Source organism: Zingiber officinale, chromosome 6A (assembly GCF_018446385.1).
Source record: "Zingiber officinale cultivar Zhangliang chromosome 6A, Zo_v1.1, whole genome shotgun sequence".
Lineage (NCBI taxonomy): Eukaryota > Viridiplantae > Streptophyta > Magnoliopsida > Zingiberales > Zingiberaceae > Zingiber > Zingiber officinale.
Genome location: NC_055997.1, coordinates 66,952,174 through 66,962,426, shown reverse-complemented (window position 1 = coordinate 66,962,426; position 10,253 = coordinate 66,952,174).

The window sequence follows — 10,253 nt, the reverse complement described above, 5'->3', positions numbered from 1 at the left end:
ATAAAATCAAATGTAATTAATTAATAATTATTATTTTCTTTGTCTTTATTTATAGTATAATTAAATGTAATTATTATTTATTATAAATTTAAATTAAGTATATTTAATAGCATATTTAAATTGTATTATGAATATTCGTAAATATTTAATTTATTAAAATTATTATTTTAATTTTATTTAATATATTTTAATTATAATTACATTTATAAATTATCACTAATTTCATAAACATAATACAATAAAATATTAAAATTGTTGATATGCATAAATGTAAAATACATTACCCATTACATTGACATACAAAATAAAGATAGTAATAACATTAAATTAAAATATTACTAATACAAATTTAAAAACATGAATAATTAAGCTTAACAAACAAATACATGATACAAACGATACTAATAAAGCACACATAAACTTAAAATTACTTTAATAATATTATAATACTAATATTCAGGAAGATCACTTCCCATTCCGCTAAAATAATTATGAAATTGTCTGAAAATATTCTTGAAATTCTGAGATTCTTGATCTTCACCTTGATATTGATTGCAAGACCGTCTCAACCATTTTTTAGACCCTAGGCGAAAAAAAGACTTTAATATTTTTTAAATAAATATTATTAGAAATATTTAATTTTATTAGTTATAGTAAAACGTGAAATTTACCACCCTAGCAATTGATTGCAAGACCGTCTCAACTATTTTTGAGACCCTAGGCGAAAAAAAGACTTTAATATTTTTTAAATAAATATTATTAGAAATATTTAATTTTATTAGTTATAGTAAAACGTGAAATTTACCACCCTAGCAGCCCAGCACAATCGATCCTATCACAAATAAATATTTGTCCAAGTTGGGCAAGAACTGCTTCCAATTGGTCACTGCAGGATTTGTCAAAAAATTTTAAGCCACCTTGTCGAGATTAGACATATTGTCAATGATTACATATATAATTGGAAGCAGTGATCAATTAAGCCACATAACAATAATTTTATCTTATATCAAATCTCATTTTTTATTATTAGTAAAATTTTAAAACTAAAAAATATTTTATATTAACTAATTTAGAAACAAGTAATAAATTATTGTAATACTATTAATATACATTTTAATTATAATTTTTTTTAAAAAAAATATCAATCATTTTTAATTTCGAGGAAAGAAAGTCTTGACACAATGATAAAATTATTGTGTGACCTAGAAGAAATAGGTTATAATAAACTCTTTCTCAGAATCCTATATTGACGGGAGCTTTGTGAACTAAATTATTTTTTTTATCAATTTTAACTTTGATAAATTATTAATAAAACTTATTTAGTTAAAAATATTTAGTTAGAAAATATTGATGGTGAATTATTAAAAAAATTGAAAGAAAAATAAAATTTAAGAAAGAATTAATACTATAATATTAAATGTACTTTTGATTATAAAAAATATTTTTATAAAAAATATTAATTAAGTATAACCAATACATATTTTTAATTTATTAACATAACTTAATTTTGATTAATAATTTAAAGTTTTATCAGTAAAAAAATTTAAAATTACCAATTAAATTTTAATTAAAAAAATAAAAATAAATTACCAAACGAATCTAATTTTAATAGTAAAAAATTAAAATTATCACTTAAATCAAGTAAAAAAAATAAAAAAAAAATCCAGATTTAATCTATACAAAATTTTAAATTTTTGACCAAATATAGTTTAGCTAGTAAACAATTAAAATTACCGATGAAAATAAATCTCGTCTAAAATTTATTTTAGCTATAATGTTAAATATTTAATATCTAAACTCATATGTTTTTAAATTAATATTCATATTTAATTTATATATATAAAATTTGTGGGCCCCAATATAATAAGGGCCCTAGGCATAGGCCTTAATGACCTATGTCTCGAGCCGGCCCTGATTGATTGAGTTGTGATCCTTCTCCCTATATTAGAGATGTTTGAGATCCTTCTCCTTGATGTGAAATTGAATGAGATCCTTGTATTTGCATTCTCTTTTGCATAATTCTAATTTGCTCATTGCGAATATATTCACGCATCATCGAGTTATGTGAATATATTCATTGGTCATAAGATAATCAATCATAATCATGAAGCTGCTGATCGTAATCTATTCAATGATTATTTCGTCGAAAATGCATTGCATACTGATGCAATGTTTCGAAGATGATTCAGAATGGGACGAAATTTATTTATGCGTATCTGTGATGCTATTAGTAATCATGACAACTATTTTATACAGAGAGGAGATGAGTTTGGAAGACTTGGTTTGTCAACCTTGCAAAAAATAACAACTGTATTTCGGATATTGGCATATGGTGTACCAGCAGATGTTACTGATGAGTAGGGGAATCAACTGCTATTGAAAGTGTGAAACAATTTTGTTGTATTGTTGTTGAAGTTTTGGAGGGCAGTACCTACGATCTCCAAATGCTCACGATGTTGTTAGGCTACTTCATATTGGTGAGCAATGAGGTTTTCTAGATATGTTAGGTAGCCTAGATTGCATGCATTGGAGATGACAAAATTGCCCAACAGCTTGGGCAGGACAATATTCTGGTCGTAGTGGAAAGTGAACAATTATTCTTGAAGCTGTAGCCGATTATGATCTGTGGATTTGGCATGCGTATTTTGGGTTGCTAGGATCGAACAATGATATTAATGTACTTGAGTCTTCTCATCTTTTTACTAATCTTGCTACAGGTACTATTCCTGCTCATTATGTCATTCAAGGAAAAGAGTACAATATGAGTTACTATTTAATTGATGGTATATATCCAAAATGGTCAACACTTCTTCAAACGATTCATGCCCCACAAGGTCGAAAGAATAAATTATTTGCAATGAAGCAAGAAGCGTGTAGAAAGGATGTTGAGCGAGCATTTGGCGTGCTTCAATCACACTTTGCAATTATTGCAAGACCTTCACGTTTTTGGCAGAAAAATATTTTACATGATATACTGACATCATGTATTATTATGCATAATATGATAATTGAAGATGAACGTGATTTAAATGCACCAATTGTGGAACACTTTGAGGTGTCGATCCAGATGTTGAGCCCGCAGTAGATGATGGTGCACAATTTGAAGAGTTTCTAGCTCGATACAGACAAATCAAAGACAAAGAAGCTCATATTGCCCTTCGAAATGCATTAATTGAGCATTTAAGGGAACAATATAGTAATTCTGAAAGTTAAAGTCTTGTAATATTATATTTTTCAATTAAGTATCCTTGTTTGTTTTAAATATAAAATAGTAAAATATTCTATCCTAATTGTGTGTGATTTTATAATATTTTTAAAATATATTTATGCCTGAGTAATTATATAATAAAATTAAAAATAATATATATATATATATATTATAGTTGGATACTGAATTTTAAAAAATTTAAAATATCAAATATTAAGAAGTATTAATTTTAAATATAATAATTATCATATAAAAAAATTAATAAGAATAATAGAATATTCTAAAGAATATTTCTTTTTGGTGTGATATGGTGTGGGTGGATTGAAGTTGAAATAGTATTTGGTGCTGAAATTGTACCATTTTAGTGTGAAAATTATACCAAATTTGATGATGTGGGTTAGAGATGGTCTAAAGGGCAAATCAATTCCACTCCCTTCTAGGGATGACAATGGATCGGGTTCGGGTTAGATTCTATATCCTCCGTCCGCATACCCATTGGGTATAGGATCATAGATGGGTATACCCATTAAATGATCGGATATCTTCGATAGTTATAATTTTTTATCTTTCTATCCAACTATTATCATTCAACAAAAATATATTAAAATTAACCACCTATTAAAATATATATATATATATATATATATATATATATATATATATATATATATATATATATATATATATATATAATTAAAAAATAGATTAAACATCTATATAGTCTCCTCCTAATATCAATAAAAATAGTAAGTTGATTTTGGAAAAAGAAAATTTTCTTTAATATATATATATATATTATTTAATTGGATATTTGGATTAGGTATCAGGTATTAATAGTCCCTCCATTCCCATCTCCATTCGGGTTGGATATCAAATTCTCCATATTAGATTCAGGTAAAATTAACATCCGTACTCCCTTCGGACTCATCCCAAAGTGGCAGAGACATTCCTCCTCCTCTAATAAGACATTCACGTCAAATGAGACATTGTCTAATTGTCAGACTGTTTCTTGGTAGGAGGGTTTGTCCGTGAAAGGTTCTAATATTCGTTGAGTTGGTAATATTATTGTCCATGTAGTTGGACAGGAGAAGGGGGATGGTGATCGGAGTAAAAAAATACTAAGTCCTCTATGATTTTGGAGTAGGGAAACATTTCTGAAATTTAAGAGGGGGACAGGACCCAAAATAGAACAATCCATTGTCTACTCTTTTGGTGTAGAAGAAATAATGAAAATTCACTGGTATAAGAGGAATATTTAGGTATTTGAAGATGATAGTAACCCCACACAGAAGTTAAAAGGCATTAGGGGTAAACTGACTTATGGGTGGGTGGAGGTTTCCTAAAAAAAGGATTAAGGGGAAAGCGTAGTCCCCCTCGAAGTTGTTCCAAGAAGAAGGTTGCGTAACCTGGGGTGGTTGGTGAGGATGATTCAAAGATTTGGGGAAGAGAATATCGTGATTATAGGAAATAGCATAGGTTGGGTGTATCAGGGCTTTCTCAATGTCAGTAAGTTCTGAAGAAACGTGATTAAACCAGAACTGGATGCCATAAACTTACTTGCGGGAGGAAGGCGGTGACTCACGAAGAGGTCGAAGAAACGGGGATGAGGAGGGGATGACAGTGGATGTAGAAAATTACCCTAAAATATGATATTTATAATTTGAGGAGTCATTTGATTCTTCTTTAAAAGGGCGCGCAATGCTTCGGGATCGTCTGATCACATTCATAGACAGGTTAGAGTTTTTTCCATCTGGAATTTGTGGTGTTAAATTTTAAGGAAATAAATTGTTGGAGGTGATTTCCGGAGGGTGAAAAAGAAGAGGATTTCTAGACACAATTCCCGATGTTATCGAATACCGGTATTGGGCGTTTAAATTTGTTTATCTTATAATCTATTGCATCAACAATAGGAATTAATATGATAAATATTTATCACAATATAGCAAGAGCATTTGCATAATGCAATCTGCCATGGGAGTTCACAGTTGATTTAAACATAAAAAAAACAAAAGTGAAAAAAAATAGTCTTGGATTTGGGAAGTTCGTGCCCCAAGATATCAAAGAACTCGACATATTTCAAAAACTCTTTTTCTTATTTTCCCAGCATCATTCTTCACCGGCTTGATAGTCTGTAAGTTCTTTCAATTTCTCCTTAAATTGTTCTAGCTCAGTTTCGAGTGCTTTGTTCTTTTCCTCTATGGCTGCTTCAAGCTTTGTTGATTTGCGGTCTGCTTTGGCCATCTCCAATTCAGCACGCATCCAGGCACCTTGTTTCCTGGTCTCAATTGATTGTTGATTGACCGACCTACTTCAGCTCCTCGGATAACCAGTTGGTTTTGGTCTCATTATCCTTTAACTCGTTGGTAAATAAGATCAACATGGTGAGCTTCTTTATCTAGCATCTTTTGAATATTTTTCGATGATTCTAGAAGACATTTGAGGAATTTGTACTGATTGGCAAGCGCCTGCATAACCACAAGTACTTAATTAGCTACCCTAGGGCATAGTTGAGATAGTAACCATGGGATAGATTTGTCACATTTAGCACTGGTCAAATTGTAAAATACCTGAAAATAGAAAATAATAATAAGGGAATTTTTCGAAATTTTTGAAAATTTTTCGAGAATTTTTCGGAGCTCATATGGACGAGTTTACGGGGATAAAAGTGAGTTCTGAAAAGGCCTGTTTAGGCTACCCTATTTAAATGAGGAAAAATTTTATTTTTTTTCCTTTTTCCTTTTTCTTTTCTCTTTTTCTTTCTCCTCGACGTCGTTTCTCACCCGTTACCGACGGTTTTTTGCTTTCTTCTATTTTTCCCCCTATTTCTCCTGATTCTTCATTGTGTTCTTTATCTTCTTCTCACCTTTCTCTTTGCCCGAACTCGCCACAGCGTCTCACGCCGACGCCACTTTCCCTTCTTTTCCCCGATTCGAGCCCTTCTTCCCTTTGTGCTGTCGGAGCCGACTAGCACAGGCGACGCTGACCCCCCCCCCCCTCTGCCGCCGGCGACGAGAGCCACCTCTCCTCTCCCCTCCTCTGGTCCGACGAGCCACCGCCGGACACCCTTGCTCTCGGCCCCCATCGCGATGATTAGCGGCCACTGGACGTCGACGCGCAGAGATCACACCATGCCCTAGCCAGCCTCGACGCCACTGCCGGCACAGATTCCCCAGCGCCGGCCGCCGTCGCCGGTGCCCTAGCACCGCCGGGTGTCGCACCTCAGCCCTAGTTCTCCGGCCGACTCCTCCTTCCCGAGCCGCACCAGGCGCTGCCATCACTTGAGGCCGGACGGAGCAGTGCAGATCACTACCTCTTCAGTTGCCCTAGATTCGGTCCACGACGCCTCTGCCCTAGTACCGGTAGCCAACCTGTTCCTCTGCCCTAGTGTCGGCAAACAAGCCTTCTTCCCTCTGTGTTGCGGTCGACCACAGGATTTCGGGCATCAACAAATTTCTATAGCCTATTGACAGAGAGGAAGAAGATTTAGGTAAGGCATGTTAGGTATTTGGATTTTGATTTGGGGTCTTGCGCTGAACGGATTTGGCTGATCATTGTGGTAGTGAATGTTTTCTTGCAGCATCGTTTGATCTCCAGCAGCAGGTAGATTCCAGCAGCAAACGACCCTAATTCCTACAGTGATAAACAGCTGTGAGTTTAAGGTAAGGCATAGGAATTTGATATATGCTGTTGATCATGTATGGGTTGAATTAGGTTTATGTGTTGATTAGGGATTTGCCCTAATTTAGGGTTAGAGAATTTATTTAGCTATTTATAAGAATGTAGCTAAATAAAAATATATTCAATTGGTAACACAGGGCTTTGACGCGAGACGAGCATCTTGACGTCGGATTTGGACCGATTTGGATTTTATTATTTGGAGGCGGGTACTTTTGACTTTATGTCTTTGATATGCATAGTAGTGAAGTTAACAAATAGCAATAATTATGTTTCTTAGTTGCTTCAGTTAGTCACTACCCGATACCTGTTACATGCTTGGTTGATTGATTGTTTTACATCTCATGTTATTACTTACCTGATTATACATGCTTATAGGGGTAGTAATATAATCATGCTTCACCATGTTCAGGACCTAGGTGTGATACCTTATCTGATCTGTGTACTCTTGATATGATTTATTGACTATGGTGCACATCATATATGTGTATATAGATTGGTTCAGTATATTACCATGCTTAGTATCATGCACCATTCGCATGATTGCATGCTGTGTGATAGATTGCTCCATTATTGTCGAGCACATTGCCAGGTTCATCACTGTTCGGTGCTCCGTTGGTCCGCTCATGGGTAGCGTGACGCAGCGTGGTAGCACGTCAATTTTGCTCTGTTCGGTGCTCCGTTGGTCCGCTCATGGGTGGTGTGGCGCAACGTGGTAGCACGTCAGGGATCCCTCCCCGTCATAGTGTACCGGGAGATGAGAGCATTGCGCTCCCCCATTTATGATTTGGGGTTGGAGTATGTGTGTACTCCGACAGCATCCCGTCCACTCGGTCACTCATCAGGAGTAGTGATACAGGGTGCACGGTTGTCACAGCCCTACCCACTCGGTCTCACCATTGTGTGTGAGATGGGTGACTGGCGTCAGAGATGACCATGACATTTGCATCATATGCATGATGCATTTATTGCTTGTGTTTGCTGCATTTACTTGCTGCATTTATATGGATGCATATGATTGACACGCATACAGGATTTATGACACTCTCGGTCTGACGACCTGTTGTACTTATACCTTGGTCCTGGTTAGTACAATTTTCTCCTGTATTCCTCAGTTGGATTTATCTTTCTTATATCAGGAGACTGTACGCATGATTAGGGCTAGTTGTTATATTCTTTATTCTGCATATCAGTTGTTACCCGCTGAGTGTTGGACTCACACCCTTCTCCGTTACTATTTTTCAGGTTGATGTTGTTCGGAGGAGTTCCAGTCGCTAGTCCCCTGCAGACCACGAGGACGTCTATTGGTCCTTGAGTTTTCTTTAATTGATTATGTTTAGACTTGTTATGTTTTGGATACTTTGGATCCTGTATGGATTGCTATTATTTGTCGATGACTTTCATTCGGACTTGTTTTACTGCACGCCTGCCTAGAGAGCAGAAGAGGTAAGTTCGTTGTGATTTGTGTTTTATGAGTGTAGTGGAGTAGGATATCGGTTTTGAGCTTTATGAGTGTAGTTGAGTAGGTTGGATTTTGAGTCTTATTATCATTGCTTATTAAACTGCGTGGATGTCTATGTGTTGTGGTTTGTTTATTATTGTTATTTATTCCAGCCGCATGTGGCTGAAGTATATGGTGATGTAGTAAAGTTTCAGATTGTCCTCCGTACAGGGGAGATGCTGTCAAAATTTCTTCGGACAGAGACTCCTCCGGGGCATGACACAAATCTCGGCAAAAGCCCTGTATGTACCCTCCACATCAGGACCATCTATAGCTTCTTGATGATCGTAGGGCCAACCGTGTATGATGTTCGGAGTAGTCAGCTTATGTCCTTTTTGTCACAATAAGTACTTAGCTAAATGAAAATTCAATCTATATCAGCCTCTTAAGTTACTTTGATGGTGCATTCCACCATGTTGGCCACTAGCTCTGTGGATGGGCGTTTGCTCACTGCTTCAATTTCAACTAATTGGAGAGGAACTCGTTCAATAATAAGGAAAGGAACAAAGTCAAAAGGAATGTAAGTTTGATGAGGTGGAATCGGTATTGCAGTAGTTGTCACCATTGGCAAAGGTGTTGTTGGTATTGGAATGGAATTGTTGGTGTTGGAGATGCTGGATATGCAATTGGTGACGCCAGGGGTGATGTTCAAATCGGAAGAGTGGAGGATTGATTGGGCTGAGGGGCATCTTTGAAGAACTCGGCTGAGAGGGATTTTTCAATAGACGACTTCTTTTTCGTGGGATCCTCACCAATAACTGAGGGCATGCTTGAGTATTCTTCATGGAGATAAATCCAGAATACTCAAATACTTACCTAATGTGCAGTCGATATTTGTTTGTATGTGGCTTAATTTAAAATAACTGAGGGTATCTTCACCAATAAGTTCGGAAAATCGAAGTGACGATCAGCTAAGAAGTCGTTAGTGGGTTGATATGCCGAGTTTTCTTTGAAACGACCCTGTTGAGGAAGATCTATCTCCCATTTAGTGAGTCAGATAAAGGGGGACGGTGGTTTAATAAAGAAATATTGCGTCTTCCAAAATTTGTTGGCAGTGGATATTTCTCTAAGAATTATGTGCCTGGGCGAGCAGTAAAGAACAAGACACTAGCCTCATTTTTCTTCGGATAGATAAACTGGTGGAAGATGGTAGGGGTTAATTGCAAGTCGTAGTAAGAGAATATACTCCAGAGAAGGTGGAAGGAATTTAGGCTAGTTGCTGGGGAGGAAATAATGATAGAGAATAAACGATAATATTCTTTTTATATAGGATCTTTTTCGTCGATTTAGATACGGAGAAAATTAAAGAAATTATAGCGAGATAAAAAAACTTTATGCTGTAATTAAACTATACCTAAAGTCAGAGACATCATCCTTGTGTTATCCCCAAATTCTGAAGTCGAAGTGTAATCTTCCACAGGAGCTAGGGTTTCAACATCATATGTCCTCACCGAATGGGATGACAAGGATTGTCAAAATCTCTCCTGACCCTGCAGTATATAGTCTAATACCCACTATGCGTTATCAACCCACTAATGATAATGGATAGTGGGTTTAAGGTAAATGAGTTTACACATATAATATACATATCCTAAAGCAAACAAACCCAATAACATATCAATTAGATCACATTAATGAGTTTGGACTTAAGTGACAATATAGTGGGTTATGAATTCACGGTAAGCCCACTAACAAGTTATCGAATATAAAAATATCCAACAATCTCCCACCATGAAGACAACATAATACACAATATATTCCTTAGTTACATGTAACAATGCCAATCTTTATGGATAAAAATACCCTGGTAAATAATTTGGTCCATCAATTCCATTAGCAAGGACTAAAAGAGTCATAGCTAGTATAATT